Source organism: Ailuropoda melanoleuca, chromosome 5 (assembly GCF_002007445.2).
Source record: "Ailuropoda melanoleuca isolate Jingjing chromosome 5, ASM200744v2, whole genome shotgun sequence".
In the NCBI taxonomy this organism is placed as follows: Eukaryota; Metazoa; Chordata; class Mammalia; order Carnivora; family Ursidae; genus Ailuropoda; species Ailuropoda melanoleuca.
Window position 1 is genome coordinate 31,639,106 of NC_048222.1, and position 8,135 is coordinate 31,647,240.

The following is an 8,135-nucleotide window of genomic DNA, read 5'->3' on the forward strand; positions in this document are numbered from 1 at the left end:
GAATTTTTGCCATACAAGGTTCCTGCTGTAACTGTCATGGCCGTCTTCCCTCACCAGGGGGGCAAACCTCGATGCAAATGTAATATAATGAAGTCTGGGATTACCTTGGGGCAGAAGTTGAAGAGGAGAGCACAAGCTTTGCACCTGCTGTTCTTGGTCTTGTAGTCCTGGAAAGCTGGGAACCACAAAACCAGGATGTTTGTCCTCAGGTCTCTAAATGTAACCCATTTATGGCCGCACTTGCCTCCAGCTAGTATGTAACAGCCTTCTGTATCATTCCCCCTTTAAGGACTTGGGACTCTGAAGTCTTTAAGGTTGAGGGCGGAAGTCAAGCTTCCGTAGTCCTTCCTGCTGAACAGGGGCAGTGTTTTCGTCAGAGTCCCAATCTTTGCTATCTGTCTAGGGCATTAGGAGGTGGTATGAGGTTAAGGTGGAGTGGGGCTTGTGTCCAGGTCTCAGAAGGCTTGACTCGTTCGGTCCAGGGGCTATGGTAGTTTTGATATTCACTTGATAGGGGCTGATATCCTTGTTGCAGTAAGAGCTTAAGTTGAACCTGTCTAACATGAGAGAAGATGGAACTTCGTTATAAGGTGAAGAAGACATTGTCCAAAAAAACAAAAGAAGGATCACACAATAAGAGGTCCCGTAAAGAAGGGAAATATCCATAAGACCCCCCAGGATAGGAGGTGGTGGTTGTGCCTGATAGGAGATGTGAAGTCTTTTGATACTTCTTGAATAAACCCTGACTAATTGACATAAAAACATTATTCTTAAACTAATGGCAGGTACCCCCTTGGGCAGAAGCGAGTATATTTAACGCCCTTTGATTTTGGAGGACTACCCCTGAGAGTGAGTTGAGTTGCTGGTCTAAGGTTGCTAGGACTTGCATACTTTCTTGAATGGATTTGCCTAATTCTCAAGAGAGTTGAGAAGAAAGGACAGTCCTAGTGATCCCTGTGGCTGATCCTGAGGTTGCTCCCGGGAGGGCCCCTAGTGAGAGGAGTGTAAGGACCTCCTGCTTGAATGTGGATGTTTCAGTTACAATAGAGTGGGAAACTCTTTGAGTACCTCCTATGAGGGATACATCTGGAGCTAACCAGGCCAAAGAACAAGTGCCCTTCCATCCATTTGGAAGGACTAGGTATGCTTGAGTTCCACAAATAGAGTCCCTTCTGAGGATGCAGGTGAGCCTTGGTTAGGATAGAAAAGAGGGCGCCTGAGAGGTGCAGTTGGTTGAGCGTCGGACTCTTGGTTTTGGCTCGGGTTGTGAGATTGAGCCCCTGTTGGGCTCCACGCTCAGCTGAGTCTGCTTGGGATTCTCTCTCCCTCTGCTCCCCTCCCCCCAAATAAATAAATCTTTAGGGAAAAAAAAATAAAATAAAAGGACTTCCTTGGAGGGAGTTCCCCCAGGGCCAACAGTGGCCCTAAAGGGCACCGAAGTCAATATGAAGGCAGGCAAGGGGGTCATGACTGAATGTTGTGCAGTTGTATTGGGCTGTTCAGAAAAGAGGAGGTTTCAGTGAGGATTCCAGAATACGTTCTGGGAGTTTTTTGAATGGGAGATAGGGCTGTTGGTAAGATGTGTTGAAGAGGAAGGGAGGTTATTTGGGCTGATGGATGGTCCTGACTATTGAGACATGGTGGACCCAATAGGGGGGTTGATGGTGAATTTAGGGGGAAGGTTAAAAGTGGGGTATTTTAACGATGTTGAAGCAGTGATCAGAAACACTTTCCCAAAAGAATGACTCACCCAGCGAAGTTAGGTTGAAATGATAAAGGCATTGAGATAAGGGAATAGAACCCACTGGAGTCCCAGATGATGGGCTAGCACTAACACAGATTGGGAAGGTCATATTAAAGAGTTTAAGTTGAGTATATAAGAGTTCCAAAATAACAGGTGTTGGGAGGGGCCCCAGAGCATTTAGGATTTTTGTGCTACGTTCCATGACCTATCTTTGGAAGTTTCTTGCACTTACTGCAAGGTCCTTGTTGGTTGCCACAATGAATCAGACACAGGAGTTACAGTGGCTAAGTGGGTCCCACACATATCTAGCAAGAGGAATTGGTGTTGTTGAGATAGCATTGAGCCGTGGAAGTGATGGTGCTAAGGGGTTAGAGTTGCGTACTTGTGTGGTCCAGGGCAGTGTGAGAATTACCAGGCAGAAGAAGTGAGTTGTGGTCAAAGAGGTACTGATGGATTTCTTTAAGGGTGTAGTCTTAGAAGTCCCCCTGGAGGAACTTTGACCACACTAAGGTATTGGACATAACAGAATAGAGGACTTTAGGATTTACCTGAGATGGCCCCTTTTTGAAGAGCATACTCAAAAGTATCAGGGTTGTCCTCTTGATTAGAGGTCACAGCAGGTTTGGCTCAGGAGAGATAGATCCAACTGGCAATTTTGGGGACCTTGATGACTGTAGGGTAGGGCTGAATAAAAGAACAGTATAGGGTCTCTTCTATAAAGGAGTTAGTTGGGATCCAGGAGATCCATCTCTCCAGGTTTTAATTGGGATGTCATCTCCTGGTTGGACTGGGGAGGTTGGGTTTGAGTGGTAGGGCTTTGGTAGGATCTGTTTTTCCCATAGAGCCTCTCAAAGGTACTAACTGAATAGAGTACTGTCTCAAGAACAGATGAATTTTAGCTTCGTCAGTAGCCATTCACTCCCATAACCAGAGAGGAGTTGAAGGAAAGCTTACCGTAAAAGAGGTTAAGACAGTAGGTGGCTCCTGTGTCCAAAAGAAAATTAATTGTCCTACTTGCCACGTCAAGGGTCACCCTGGGCCCCATTGCAATGATGGAAACAGTGAGTGGGGGAGCCTATTGGTGCCCTACAGCTGCTCAGACCATGGTGGTGACAGCAAGAAGGGATTCTGAACCTCTGGTTGTCTGATTAGAGGGGCAGTCTCTCCTCCAATGTCCAATATGAGGACATTGAGCACAGGCCATATTATAGACTTAAGGACATTCATCTCTCCAGTGTTCCTCCTTTTTGCAATGGTAGCAGGCTCCTTTTGGTGTCTCCCTTTTGAGGGAGATGATGAGGTGATGACTGGTTTGACAAGGCCACCAGGAGTTGAGCCTGTCTCTGATCCTTGTATTTTCCCTTTTTCCCTTTTTTTCCACTCCTGGTCCTGGCCGTAGAACACAAATTGACCACCTTAGGGAGTTCAGAGCTTGGGGTATCTGGCCCTAGGGATAACTTATGGAGTTTCCTCCTAATATTTGGGGTGGTCTGAGTGATGAGTTGGCCATTAAAAACTGTAAGACCTGCCTCTGATCTGGGATCAAGGTTGGTGTGTGTAGTTAAAAGTCTCTCTTGGCCTTTCCCTAAAGTCTGCAGGGTTTTTCCCCCTGGTTTATGAGAGCCAGCTTGTTATAATTAATTGGCTTCAACTGGTATTTTTTCATTCCATTTGTTAGGCAGATTGTAAGATGGTCTCGGGACCATTGTCCTTGTAGAGTCTCATAGTTCCAATGAGGATCTGTGATTGGGACTGCCATGTTATCTGCCAGATACCTCACACTGGAACTATGAAGTTTATCCCCAAATTGGATGGCAGACTCCCCAGTTCCATCTCAGTCTGCCTTGGAGAGAGTCTGATTGGGAATGACCACTATGTCCTTGAGGACAAATCAAAAGTTAGTGCCAAAATAACTGATATGTGTCAGGGTCCTCAGAGATATCTCTCAAGTCCTTTTGGACTTGGTGGAGATCACTCATAGAGAATGGAGTTTGGGGGCGCCTGGGTGGCGCAGTCGTTAAGCGTTTGCCTTTGGCTCAGGGCGTGATCCTGGCGTTCTGGGATTGAGTCCCACATCAGGCTCCTCAGCTGGGAGCCTGCTTCTTCCTCTCCCACTCCCCCTGCTTGTGTTCCCTCTCTTGCTGGCTGTCTCTCTCTGTCAAATAAATAAATAAAATCTTAAAAAAAAAAAAAAAGAATGGCATTTGGACCCGCATGGTGGTTCTGGTTGGACCAGCCATTTCCTGGAGGGGACACAGAATTGGAAGGGGTTTGTTAGGACTTGAGGGTGTTTGTGGTCCTGGATATGGGGATACTGAATCATTGTTTTGGGCGATGGTGGGGTTTGGTGGGGCAGTGGGCCTTGGAGAAGCCTCCTCTGGTGGTGGGGGAGGCTTAGAGCTTAGATCTGTGAGGACAGCTAAAGTGGACAGCTCAATTTTGCAGGTTTTGAAAAGCCTGGGGTTTGTTTGAGGAACATGAAGGCTTGGACCTAAGAGATCTGAGACCTCTGTCCCTAGTCTCTACAAAAGAGATCTAGCTGTAAGATGGTGTCATAAAGTTTGCTTGTTTGTTTGTTTGTTTGTTTTAAGAGAGCAAGAGAGAGAGAGAGACCATGAGCAGGGGAGAGGGGCAGAGGGAGAGAGAGAAGCAGACTCCCCTACTGAGCAGGGAGCCCAATGCGGGACTCAATCCCAGGACCCTGGAATCATGACCTGAGCTGAAGGCAGATGCTTACTGACTGAGCCACCCAGGTGCCCCAGTAAGATGGTGTTATAATCCAATGTCCTATTGTGGGGCCCTGTTATATTGGGGCCATGCTGTATGCAGAAAAGATGAACCATTTCCTCTTTAAAGTTTGGGGGCCAAACATTCTAGTTAGGGAGGATGCATCCTGGGGTGATCTGACAACCAGTTTCCCATCTGTAAGGGGATAGCAAAGAGAAGGAGAAGGAGTAGACACAATATTTCAAGTGTCCCCATTGGAATGTTGTATATCCAGAATGAAGATGGCCTTCTCCCTGCTCTGAAGAACAACCCTGGGGGTGTCCCTCCAGGAGAGGCCCACGGCCTTAATTTATATTACTACAGCCTATCCTTTCTTTACCTGCCTCCTCGCAATTGAGGTGCCCATGAGGGAGGGCATTGGTATATTTTATGGTCCCTAATGAATCCCCCAGTGCCAAGATGTATGCCTTGGCCCACAACACCTATGTAGTTCCATTTCCAGATTTCATCCCAGGCTCCTCTCAAAAGTATTAACTTCAGGAGTTGAGATAGGCACGAAGATTTCCGCTTCCCCTACTGGAAATCAGCTCCCACAGGAGACCATGATTAGCATGCACCCACCTTGGATTAAGTTTCAGAAGGTGATTGAGACCATCTTTCCAGAAAGGGAAGGGGGGGGGCACGTGAGGATATCTGATGAGACAACAGAAAAGGTAGAACTCCTGGTTAGATGGATCATCTAGGAGGTTGAGTATGAGGATGAACAGAACCAGAAGATCGGACAGCAGGTCCTCGGGTTTTGAGGGGCACACACTTTGTGAGTGATGGCAGAAGAGGTTTAGGAAAGGAAGAAATGCAGACAGTAGTAGTCAAATTGAAAAGTGAGTGAAAGTGGACATCCGAGAAAGTAAATCAGACGTGGGTCCTCTAGCCCCAGCGGGGTGAGGACTATCTTACCTTGTGTGATTGGAGTCATGGCACCAAAAGATGTTACTGATGGAAGCTTGCATTGTGTCAATGAAAGTGTCGGTTCTTGGATTCCCCTCAAAAAATGTCTGTGAGGATCCTCTCTCGAATAAAGACGGAATGTAGCAAGCACAAAGCATTTTATTAAAGAACAGTACACTGTCAAGATGGAGGGGAGGGGTATTGACAACTATCCCAAGGCTGTAGGGAGTTTTTTCCTTCTTTGTAAGTGGGGTCTAGAGCCAGGGAGGAGGCGGTCTTTAATGGAGGTTGCGTCGGAAGGTTTGGAGACTTCTCCTGCAGGTGCGGAGGGAGAAGTTTTGCCCCTACGAGGTTCCTACCGGAACTATCAAGGCCGCGTTCCCCCCCGGCGGTGGGGGGTGGGAGAGTGAAACCGCAGTGCAAACACTGACGTTTGCTCTGTACCAGCTGCCCTTGGTCCGTCCGCTAGCCCGGGAAAGTTGGAAACCACAGTGTTTGCTTGTCTTTCTTTTAGACGAAGAGCTCCCAGAGGCTTTAAGGGCCTGCCCTCCATTGCCTGTCCCTCCCGCTCCCACCCCTTAATGTCTAACACGCTGCCCGGCACGTAGTAGGGGGCTCAATAAAAGCTTGCTGAATGGATCAGCGCAGCTGCGAAGCCCCGCTTAAGCGCACCCTGGCATGGACTGAAACAGACGGAGCCGGAAGAACCCGACGCCAGGGGGAGCAAGAACCCGTGCTCTCCAGATCTCGCGGGAGTTCGCGCCCGGCAACGTCGCGGCCTCTGTTTCTGACGGAAGCTCGGGGCTTGAAGAAGGGGCTACCTTAGGGCTCGCGGCCTCGCCTGTGGCGTGGGAGTTGCTTCCGGGTTCCGTCCCGGAAGCAGGAAGTTGTCGGCTTACCCTCCTCGCCCGGCGGCTGCTGTCCCCGAGGCGGGAGGAGCCCGAGAGGGCGCGGGCCCCGCATGTGAGTGACTGGGGCCCGAGGCCGGGAGGGGGGAGGCGCTGTGACAGTCTCACCGCTGTGCCTGTCTGTGACATCCTCGCGCAGCCCCTTGCCCCTGCGCAAACCCCGTTTCTGAGCCGCTGGTGTTTCGCAGACTGCACCCCTGGCAACTTCCCCTCCCTGCCCCCGCTCCAGGGTCGACTCCCTTAAGACCTCTTTTCTTTCCTTGGTTCCGTGGGGCCGTGCAAAGCGAAGTCGACTCTGCTTGAACCTGTTTGGCAAGCGTCACAGCGGTGTCCAAAACACGATTGGCGCTGTCGAAGACTAGATTTCACTGCTCTTTCGACGGATTCTATTTTTTTTGTAAATTGGGAGTAGATTCCCCGCCCCCCGAAACATCTTTTTTTTTTTTTTTTTAAGTGTGGACTTGTATGTGATGATCGTAGCATCTAGGATTTCAGAAAGTTGTATGACTTGGTTTTTGACCCGATGAGCAGTTTGTAGTCACCTTTTAGTACAAAAATCGCCCACCTCGTGTTCCATAGTTTCTTAGGACCATGAACCCTGCTGGTACACCTTTTCCTGTTTAAGAGCCTGCATAGCCTTGGTTTTCGCGAGTACATTTATTCAGTCATCACTTTATAATAGAAACTACTCCCAGATACTTACTATTCTGACTTTTTCAGATTGCTCATTTGGTTGTTCCCATAGTGGAATCCTCTATGGGCATTTCTCCCTTAATGAAAGTGTGTATTTGAATTTATCACAATTTCTTTCTAAAGAACAACCCAGATGCAACTTTGCTACATTGAAGTTTTGACTGAAGTTCACATAGTCCAACTTGTATACCAAAGAGTGACCCTGTGCCCTGTTAGGCCTTTTCTGCTTTGGACCAAAACAACTTTCAAGACCCAATTTGAATCCCTGTTTCTCTACAGCTACCCTACAACAACATGATTGTCTAACTGGGAGGTTCCTAATCTCATCTAAATCCTTCTTAGGTTGATGCATTTTTAAGAATAAGAAGAATAAAAGGTAAAGTGAATAAAGCATTAGGTAAATTAGTTTGAGAAAAGAGTGATCACTTTAGGTCCTTTCTATAAGTTTGCTTAGTAGACATTGATCAGGTTCCATGTGCCTGAGGTGAATTTCGATGTCTGTTCTTCGTTTCTTCTGTTACTTTCTCCATTTTTCTTTGCTTTCAAGTGTTAAATAACATTCAAATGAGTTAATTTTAAAGATATAATTTGCTTTATTAATCAATTCATTTTAATAAGGCAGCATCCCATCTAGCAAGTAGAAGAGAGCTCCTAAAGGCTACAGAAAAGGAAAGGTTTTTAAAGGTAGAGAAAGGGGCACCTGGTGCCTCAGCCTGTTAAGCGTTCAACTCTTGATTTTGGCTCAGGTCATGATCTCAGGGTTGTGAGATTGATCCCTACGTGGGATTCCACACTCAGCAGGTGTCTGCTTGAGATTCTCTCTCTTCCCCTCCTTCCACCCACACACAAGCTCGCACTCTCTCTCTCTAAAAATAAATAGGGTGCACCTGGATGGCTCAGTCAGTTAAGCGTCTGCCTTCAGCTCTGGTCATGATCCCAGGGTTCTGGGATCAAGCCCCACATCAGGCTCCCTGCTTAGCGGGGAGCCTGCTTCTCCCTCTCCCGCTCCCCCTGCTTGTGCTCTCTGTTGAATAAATAAAATCTTTAAAAATTTAATTAATTAATTAATAAAATATTTTAAAAATAAAGGTAGAGAATAGAATAAATAAAGGTAT

General features: G+C 47.4%; 1 protein-coding gene and 1 long non-coding RNA gene across 2 annotated transcripts in view; one reads left to right on the forward strand and one right to left on the reverse strand.

Moving 5' to 3' along the window:
• Positions 1–212: 212 nt before the first annotated feature.
• On the reverse strand, positions 213–5,964 carry LOC117802323. The gene is made up of 3 exons (XR_004625467.1): positions 5,429–5,964; positions 5,093–5,164; positions 213–557 (listed from the first exon to the last, which is right to left on the reverse strand). It is a non-coding gene; the product is annotated as an uncharacterized LOC117802323 (long non-coding RNA).
• A 209-nt stretch (positions 5,965–6,173) lies between these two features.
• C5H6orf89 (chromosome 5 C6orf89 homolog) overlaps positions 6,174–8,135 on the forward strand; it is a 34,278-nt gene continuing 32,316 nt past the window's right edge. Inside the window, 1 exon segment of the mRNA XM_034660645.1 lies at positions 6,174–6,382. The gene's annotated coding sequence lies outside the window, so the exon portion shown is untranslated.